Source organism: Ascaphus truei, chromosome 11, assembly GCF_040206685.1.
Source record: "Ascaphus truei isolate aAscTru1 chromosome 11, aAscTru1.hap1, whole genome shotgun sequence".
Lineage (NCBI taxonomy): Eukaryota > Metazoa > Chordata > Amphibia > Anura > Ascaphidae > Ascaphus > Ascaphus truei.
Genome location: NC_134493.1, coordinates 7284295 through 7292896, shown reverse-complemented (window position 1 = coordinate 7292896; position 8602 = coordinate 7284295).

Sequence of the window (8602 nt, the reverse complement as noted above, 5' to 3'; positions counted from 1 at the left end):
GAAAGTGCTCTAAAAAGGTTATCTTAAGGAATTTCATTCAAAAAACGGATTTATTCATTAGCCCCATTCCCAATAAGTGTGTTAACCTTGAATTGTGTAACTTTGTGTGTCTGTCTTCTACGAGAAATAAATTACCATTTATTTTACCATCTTGTTTTGCTCAATCAAATGATCCCGGTTATAAAAAGGTGTTAAAGAACCTGGTCTCCCGTGACAGTATTCTTGAGCTAAAATGAGATGGGACAAAAAGAATAGAGGCTGGGGCGCTCCCTTGTTTATTAGGCTTGTGATGTTGCCTGTTTTGTAATGTGTAACCAAAAAAAAAGGGTAGTGTATACTTGCCCTTGTTGTTTTCTGCAGCTGGACCTGTAGAGAAGATAAAGCCCGGAATCTTCTTTAGAGTTGCAGTGGAGATGGTGGGTTGGTCAGCGCACGGGATTTTGCTCACAGGATGAAATGAGAGGATAAGGAACACGTGATTAGTGTTTAGATAGGCAAACAGTACATTATGCAGTAATAAAATGTTGTTACCTAAAATATTTAATAAAATAAGGTTTAAATAAAATGCTTGAATGGATAGCTAGAATAAAAACTTTTAATAAGTTAAAAAATGGGGATCTGTTATTTTAGGACTGATCTAAGGTGGGGATGGTGATATATAAAAAGGGGGGGTAAGAGCGGGTGATTAGCAGGTTTCTGTATATCCTGCTGTCTGACAGGGGTGGTAGTGCTGATTCGCAGAGTATAATGGGCAGTCTTACTTTATATAAGTGCTGCCAGAAGCAACATAGCTTCCTCCCCCTCCCAATGGAGGCAGTATGTAAGTGACTTATCTCCCGGGTGCCCAATTTGGAATAAAAAAGGGCCAGACACGGTGAGTAAGTAAAAATGGAATTTATTAAGTGCAAAAAACAGCAAACAGAAATAACACTTACGATACAGCTTGGGCAGCAGCCCAAGGAACCTGACGAAGCATCACTGCGAAACGCGTAGTTCCCTGCCGGAGCCCATTGCCTGAAGGACCCAGCCAGCCTGCTGACATCCGGTAAGCCCTCCTCTTCCGGTCCCGCCATCGGACGCGAGCACGGGAGGTATACTGGTCGGAGGAGTGTGAACGGACGATCGGGCTGAAGCTGGGCTGCTGCCCAAGCTGTATCGTAAGTGTTATTTCTGTTTGCTGTTTTTTGCACTTAATAAATTCCATTTTTACTTACTCACCGTGTCTGGCCCTTTTTTATTCCAAATTGGGCACCTGGGAGATAAGTCACTTACATACTGCCTCCATTGGGAGGGGGAGGAAGCCATATTGCTTCTGGCAGCACTTATATAAAGTAAGACTGCCCATTATACTCTGCGAATCAGCACTACCACCCCTGTCAGACAGCAGGATATACAGAAACCTGCTAATCACCCGCTCTTACCCCCCCTTTTTATATATCACCATCCCCACCTTAGATCAGTCCTAAAATAACAAATCCCCATTTTTTAACTTATGAAAAGTTTTTATTCTAGCTATCCATTCAAGCATTTTATTTAAACCTTATTTTATTAAATATTTTAGGTAACAACATTTTATTACTGCATAATGTACTGTTTGCCTATCTAAACACTAATCACTTGTTCCTTATCCTCTCATTTCATCCTGTGAGCAAAATCCTGTGCGCTGACCAACCCACCATCTCCACTAAAATGAGATGGAACAGGCCTTAAATAGGGCCTGTGACGTCACATTTTAGGGTCAGATAGTACAGCTCCAATCCGACTGGACTTTTTTTTTTTAAAGGATGTGACATCATCTCCAAGGGAGGTACGTCATATCCTTAAAACCACATTTCTCATATCACATGGTATTGCAGCCTATGGGCCTGTACCATGTCATATGTTACATTAATTTAAAGGATTTTACATCATCCCTTAAAATGATGTCACAACCTTTTAAACTAATGTGACATATCACATGGTACATGAACCAATGGGATACCATGTGATATGAGCCATGTGGTTTTAAGGATGTGACATACCTCCCTTGCAGATGATGTCACATCTTTAAAAAAAAAAAAAAAAAAAGGAGGTGGGCACATGATACAGCAACCAATCAGATTGGAGCTGTACATCTGACCCTAAAATGTGACTTATATAAGGCCTGTTCTGTCTCATTTTAGCGCAAGAAAACGTCGAGACAACATATATATATATATATATATATATATATATATATATATATATTTACCTTGTTCCTGTTGCGTGGATTGGTTCGAGAGCATGCGGTGACCCCATTAATGTACTGTATGTGTGTTTGGTGGGGGGGGGGGTTGGTGGGGTTTTGATTTATTTTAATGTAGGCCCATGTTTATTTTTTTCATACCTTAGGTATGCGGGGACCTCTGGAGACATTCTTCGGACACCTGGATGCCCACGGGTACCACCTGCGGACCCACCCACGGGGGACACCGGCGGGGAAGAACCGGGGGAGCCACAGATGCAGGGACCACCTGAGGGCCCCAGACCCCCGTGGGAATCACCCAAGGGCCTCAGACCTTTGGGGCTGAACCGGGGACCCCCAGACACCCGCGGGCCCACCGTGGATAGCCGCTATGGTAATGAATCTGCTTTAATGTATTTTTAATAATACATTGCAGGGGGTCTCCAGAGCTGAACAGCATTGATTTCTGGCTCAGGGACTCCCTGCTTCCCGAGTTACAGGCCCCAGTATGGGGTGCCAGTATCTACTATGCAAGTAAATGTCCCGATCACGTGACGCGGGAATCCAAAGCAACGGGGCCTGTATCTCAGGAAGCAGGGGGTCCCCGGACCTGAAACCAACGCGGTTCAACTCTGGTGACCCCCTTCACATCTACACTATTAATAATATTTAAATGTAAAAATATTTTTATACGCCGAGATTTCCGCTGAGAGAGGCGGATCTCGCTGCTGCAGCAGACAGGTCTTGCCAAGTGAGCCCTTATCTGCAGGGCATGTCATCTCGCCACCGGCACCTCGCCATGTTTGCTCAGGCTGCTCTCACAGATTTTCGGGCCTTCCTGCATACAGTGAGAGCAACTCGGCAAAACCATGGCGAGTTCAAACCCCAGCCGAAAGGCCATTAGCACCATTTACAGCATAGGCCCCTATGTTTGCATTTATGGTGGTAATGGTCACAGTGTTACTTTATTAACATATCATTTACACAACCATCGGGGATAACGGAACATAACTGCTACTTTTATGTAGCTCTGAACGTATTTGATGGCGGACCTAACTGCACCGACACACTTTATTCGAGCAAATGCCCGATTTGTACCTGGCAGATACTTTGAATCCGCCGCTGCTCACCTCTTGCATGCTGCGTTGCGTTTGCCTTCCCAGCCACGGTTCATGCCTGGCTGACGGGGGATCTGATCTGTTAAATGATAACCAGAAGAATTTACTAGGCGGCAATGTTTCGTTTGTCCACCAGATGGCATAAACTCATGATAACCAGAAGAATTTACTAGGCGGCAATGTTTCGTTTGTCCACCAGATGGCATAAACTCATGACTTAAGTAATGTGTGGACTTTGCAAGTTGTTTCGTTTACTATACCAAAAAAGATATTTTATCCCAGTACAGTATGCTACAGTATTGTAACTTGTCCTTGAGACTGAAGGAAGAGTTGCAAAAAATGTATCAATTTAGGCTTTACATACAGTACTGTATTAAATAAAGACAAAGATCATTTTCGCTTACACTATTCTACAGAGACATGAGTGTTCAAGTGGAGCCCGCTTTCCAAAAACCTGACAGAAGTTATGCTTATTTGATATGGGCCGCTATTAATGCAACAGAGGATAAGATGGCAACAGTTGTTCAAATTTATCAGTATTTTATCGAAAATTATGACTTTTACAGATTTTCGCCAACTCCTCATTTGTGGAAGCGCGCAATAAGGAAAAGGTTATGTAGTGACCCCTGTTTTCACCGTATTGAGTCCCAATTTGTTGGAGGGTATTGGTGTGTGGCACCGGGTTTTTCCCGTATCTATGATAATGGAGGCGGCAAAAGGCGAAGGGTCGTGTTAAAACGAAATAAGAAGCGACAGTCCCTGCCAAGCAATGCGCCAGAACCAGAACCAGAACCAGCAGCAGCACCAGCTTATCATGATGCCATCTCCATCGGTGACAACTCTGAGATGGATTTCGCAGCCAGTTTTGATGAAGCTTGCATGTACCTAAGCGATTTCCCGCTGACTACAGGTGGGCTAGTCCCTCTGCAAACTATCGACGTGGGTGATGATGAAAGCTGGACTGGAAGTGGGCCGGCGCCGGCGCAAGCTGAATGGGAAATTCAGTAATACAGTATGGTGAGTACTATTATTTTGGTGGGGCTGGCTGGGTACTTCTTTAGGGGGCTGACCATTACTGTACATTAAAACTTTTCATTTTGTTTTTCCTCAGAAAAGAAAAGAAAACGGCTAATGGGGGGATTTCGATGGATACAGTAATATTGTGCTGTACAGTATACTGTGTAATAAACCCGAATAAATAAAACTATGCATTTATTCTACAGTACATGTTCAGTAAATTACTGCACATACTGTACTGGGGGCGAGATGTGTTTGTAGCAGAGAGAAATTTAATAATATTGTACAGTGAGCAGGGGGCTCCCTGAGCCAGAAATTAATGCTCAGGGAACCCCCCCCCCCTGCTCCTGATCAATATTATTAAAAATACGGAAAATGCTGCGTCATTACCATAGCGGATAGCCGCTAAGGCAATGAAGGGGTTAACCCACCGTGCCCGCTTTATTGTGTGTAGTGGGGATTGGTGAGGGGGGTATTTGGCCCTTGGTGTGAGTTTAGGACTTGCGGGAGGGGGGGGGGTTGCGGGTGCACTTAACCCCTTCACGACCGTAGCAGTTAATACCGCTACGGTCATGAAGGGGTTAAGCCCTCCCGCTACCCCACCCCCCCCCCCCGCAAGCCCTCCCCAACCATCGTTGGGGCGAATACCCCATTCACCCACCCTCCCGCAACCCACAACAATAAAATACACACAGCAGCCGCCAAAAAATAAATAAATAAATGACAATAAATACATTTGAAATACATTTTTATTGATAGTGTAGATGTGCAGGGGGTCTGCGGAGCTGAACCGCGTTGGTTTTAGGTCTGGGGACCCCGTGCCCCCCGAGATACAGGCCCCTTTAGGGGGTGCCGGTATCCCTCTGCGTTTCAAGATCCCGATCACGTGACCGCGGCCTGTAAACCAAGCAGAGCAGAGGGATACCGGCACCCCCTAAAGGGGCCTGTATCTCGGGGGGCACGGGGTCCCCAGACCTGAAACCTGTGCGCTTCTGCTCTGGAGACCCTCTGCACATGTACACTATCAATAAAACACATACAATATACAGTATAAATAAACACTCGTTCTTTACCTTAGCGTCTATGCGCTATGGTAAAGAAGCATTATTTTAATAATATTGTAAAGTGAGCAGGGGGTTCCCTGAGCCAGAAATTAATGCTCAGGGAACCCCCCCCCCCTGCTCCTGATCAATATTATTAAAAAAATACACACAGCAGCCGCCAAAAAATAAATAAATAAATGACAATAAATACATTTGAAATACATTTTTATTGATAGTGTAGATGTGCAGGGGGTCTGCGGAGCTGAACCGCGTTGGTTTTAGGTCTGGGGACCCCGTGCCCCCCGAGATACAGGCCCCTTTAGGGGGTGCCGGTATCCCTCTGCGTTTAAAGATCCCGATCACGTGACCGCGGCCTGTAAACCAAGCAGAGCAGAGGGATACCGGCACCCCCTAAAGGGGCCTGTATCTCGGGGGGCACGGGGTCCCCAGACCTGAAACCTGTGCGCTTCTGCTCTGGAGACCCTCTGCACATGTACACTATCAATAAAACACATACAATATACAGTATAAATAAACACTCGTTCTTTACCTTAGCGTCTATGCGCTATGGTAAAGAAGCATTATTTTAATAATATTGTAAAGTGAGCAGGGGGTTCCCTGAGCCAGAAATTAATGCTCAGGGAACCCCCCCCCCCTCTCCTGATCAATATTATTAAAAATACGGAAAATGCTGCGTCATTACCATAGCGGATAGCCGCTAAGGCAATGAAGGGGTTAACCCACCGTGCCCGCTTTATTGTGTGTAGTGGGGATTGGTGAGGGGGGTATTTGGCCCTTGGTGTGAGTTTAGGACTTGCGGGAGGGGGGGGGGGTTGCGGGTGCACATAACCCCTTCACGACCGTAGCAGTTAATACCGCTACGGTCATGAAGGGGTTAAGCCCTCCCACTACCCCACCCCCCCCCCGCAAGCCCTCCCCAACCATCGTTGGGGCGAATACCCCATTCACCCACCCTCCCGCAACCCACAACAATAAAATACACACAGCAGCCGCCAAAAAATAAATAAATAAATGACAATAAATACATTTGAAATACATTTTTATTGATAGTGTAGATGTGCAGGGGGTCTGCGGAGCTGAACCGCGTTGGTTTTAGGTCTGGGGACCCCGTGCCCCCCGAGATACAGGCCCCTTTAGGGGGTGCCGGTATCCCTCTGCGTTTCAAGATCCCGATCACGTGACCGCGGCCTGTAAACCAAGCAGAGCAGAGGGATACCGGCACCCCCTAAAGGGGCCTGTATCTCGGGGGGCACGGGGTCCCCAGACCTGAAACCTGTGCGCTTCTGCTCTGGAGACCCTCTGCACATGTACACTATCAATAAAACACATACAATATACAGTATAAATAAACACTCGTTCTTTACCTTAGCGTCTATGCGCTATGGTAAAGAAGCATTATTTTAATAATATTGTAAAGTGAGCAGGGGGTTCCCTGAGCCAGAAATTAATGCTCAGGGAACCCCCCCCCCCTGCTCCTGATCAATATTATTAAAAAAATACACACAGCAGCCGCCAAAAAATAAATAAATAAATGACAATAAATACATTTGAAATACATTTTTATTGATAGTGTAGATGTGCAGGGGGTCTGCGGAGCTGAACCGCGTTGGTTTTAGGTCTGGGGACCCCGTGCCCCCCGAGATACAGGCCCCTTTAGGGGGTGCCGGTATCCCTCTGCGTTTAAAGATCCCGATCACGTGACCGCGGCCTGTAAACCAAGCAGAGCAGAGGGATACCGGCACCCCCTAAAGGGGCCTGTATCTCGGGGGGCACGGGGTCCCCAGACCTGAAACCTGTGCGCTTCTGCTCTGGAGACCCTCTGCACATGTACACTATCAATAAAACACATACAATATACAGTATAAATAAACACTCGTTCTTTACCTTAGCGTCTATGCGCTATGGTAAAGAAGCATTATTTTAATAATATTGTAAAGTGAGCAGGGGGTTCCCTGAGCCAGAAATTAATGCTCAGGGAACCCCCCCCCCCCTCTCCTGATCAATATTATTAAAAATACGGAAAATGCTGCGTCATTACCATAGCGGATAGCCGCTAAGGCAATGAAGGGGTTAACCCACCGTGCCCGCTTTATTGTGTGTAGTGGGGATTGGTGAGGGGGGTATTTGGCCCTTGGTGTGAGTTTAGGACTTGCGGGAGGGGGGGGGGTTGCGGGTGCACTTAACCCCTTCACGACCGTAGCAGTTAATACCGCTACGGTCATGAAGGGGTTAAGCCCTCCCGCTACCCCCCCCCCCCCGCAAGCCCTCCCCAACCATCGTTGGGGCGAATACCCCATTCACCCACCCTCCCGCAACCCACAACAATAAAATACACACAGCAGCCGCCAAAAAATAAATAAATAAATGACAATAAATACATTTGAAATACATTTTTATTGATAGTGTAGATGTGCAGGGGGTCTGCGGAGCTGAACCGCGTTGGTTTTAGGTCTGGGGACCCCGTGCCCCCCGAGATACAGGCCCCTTTAGGGGGTGCCGGTATCCCTCTGCGTTTCAAGATCCCGATCACGTGACCGCGGCCTGTAAACCAAGCAGAGCAGAGGGATACCGGCACCCCCTAAAGGGGCCTGTATCTCGGGGGGCACGGGGTCCCCAGACCTGAAACCTGTGCGCTTCTGCTCTGGAGACCCTCTGCACATGTACACTATCAATAAAACACATACAATATACAGTATAAATAAACACTCGTTCTTTACCTTAGCGTCTATGCGCTATGGTAAAGAAGCATTATTTTAATAATATTGTAAAGTGAGCAGGGGGTTCCCTGAGCCAGAAATTAATGCTCAGGGAACCCCCCCCCCCTGCTCCTGATCAATATTATTAAAAAAATACACACAGCAGCCGCCAAAAAATAAATAAATAAATGACAATAAATACATTTGAAATACATTTTTATTGATAGTGTAGATGTGCAGGGGGTCTGCGGAGCTGAACCGCGTTGGTTTTAGGTCTGGGGACCCCGTGCCCCCCGAGATACAGGCCCCTTTAGGGGGTGCCGGTATCCCTCTGCGTTTAAAGATCCCGATCACGTGACCGCGGCCTGTAAACCAAGCAGAGCAGAGGGATACCGGCACCCCCTAAAGGGGCCTGTATCTCGGGGGGCACGGGGTCCCCAGACCTGAAACCTGTGCGCTTCTGCTCTGGAGACCCTCTGCACATGTACACTATCAATAAAACAC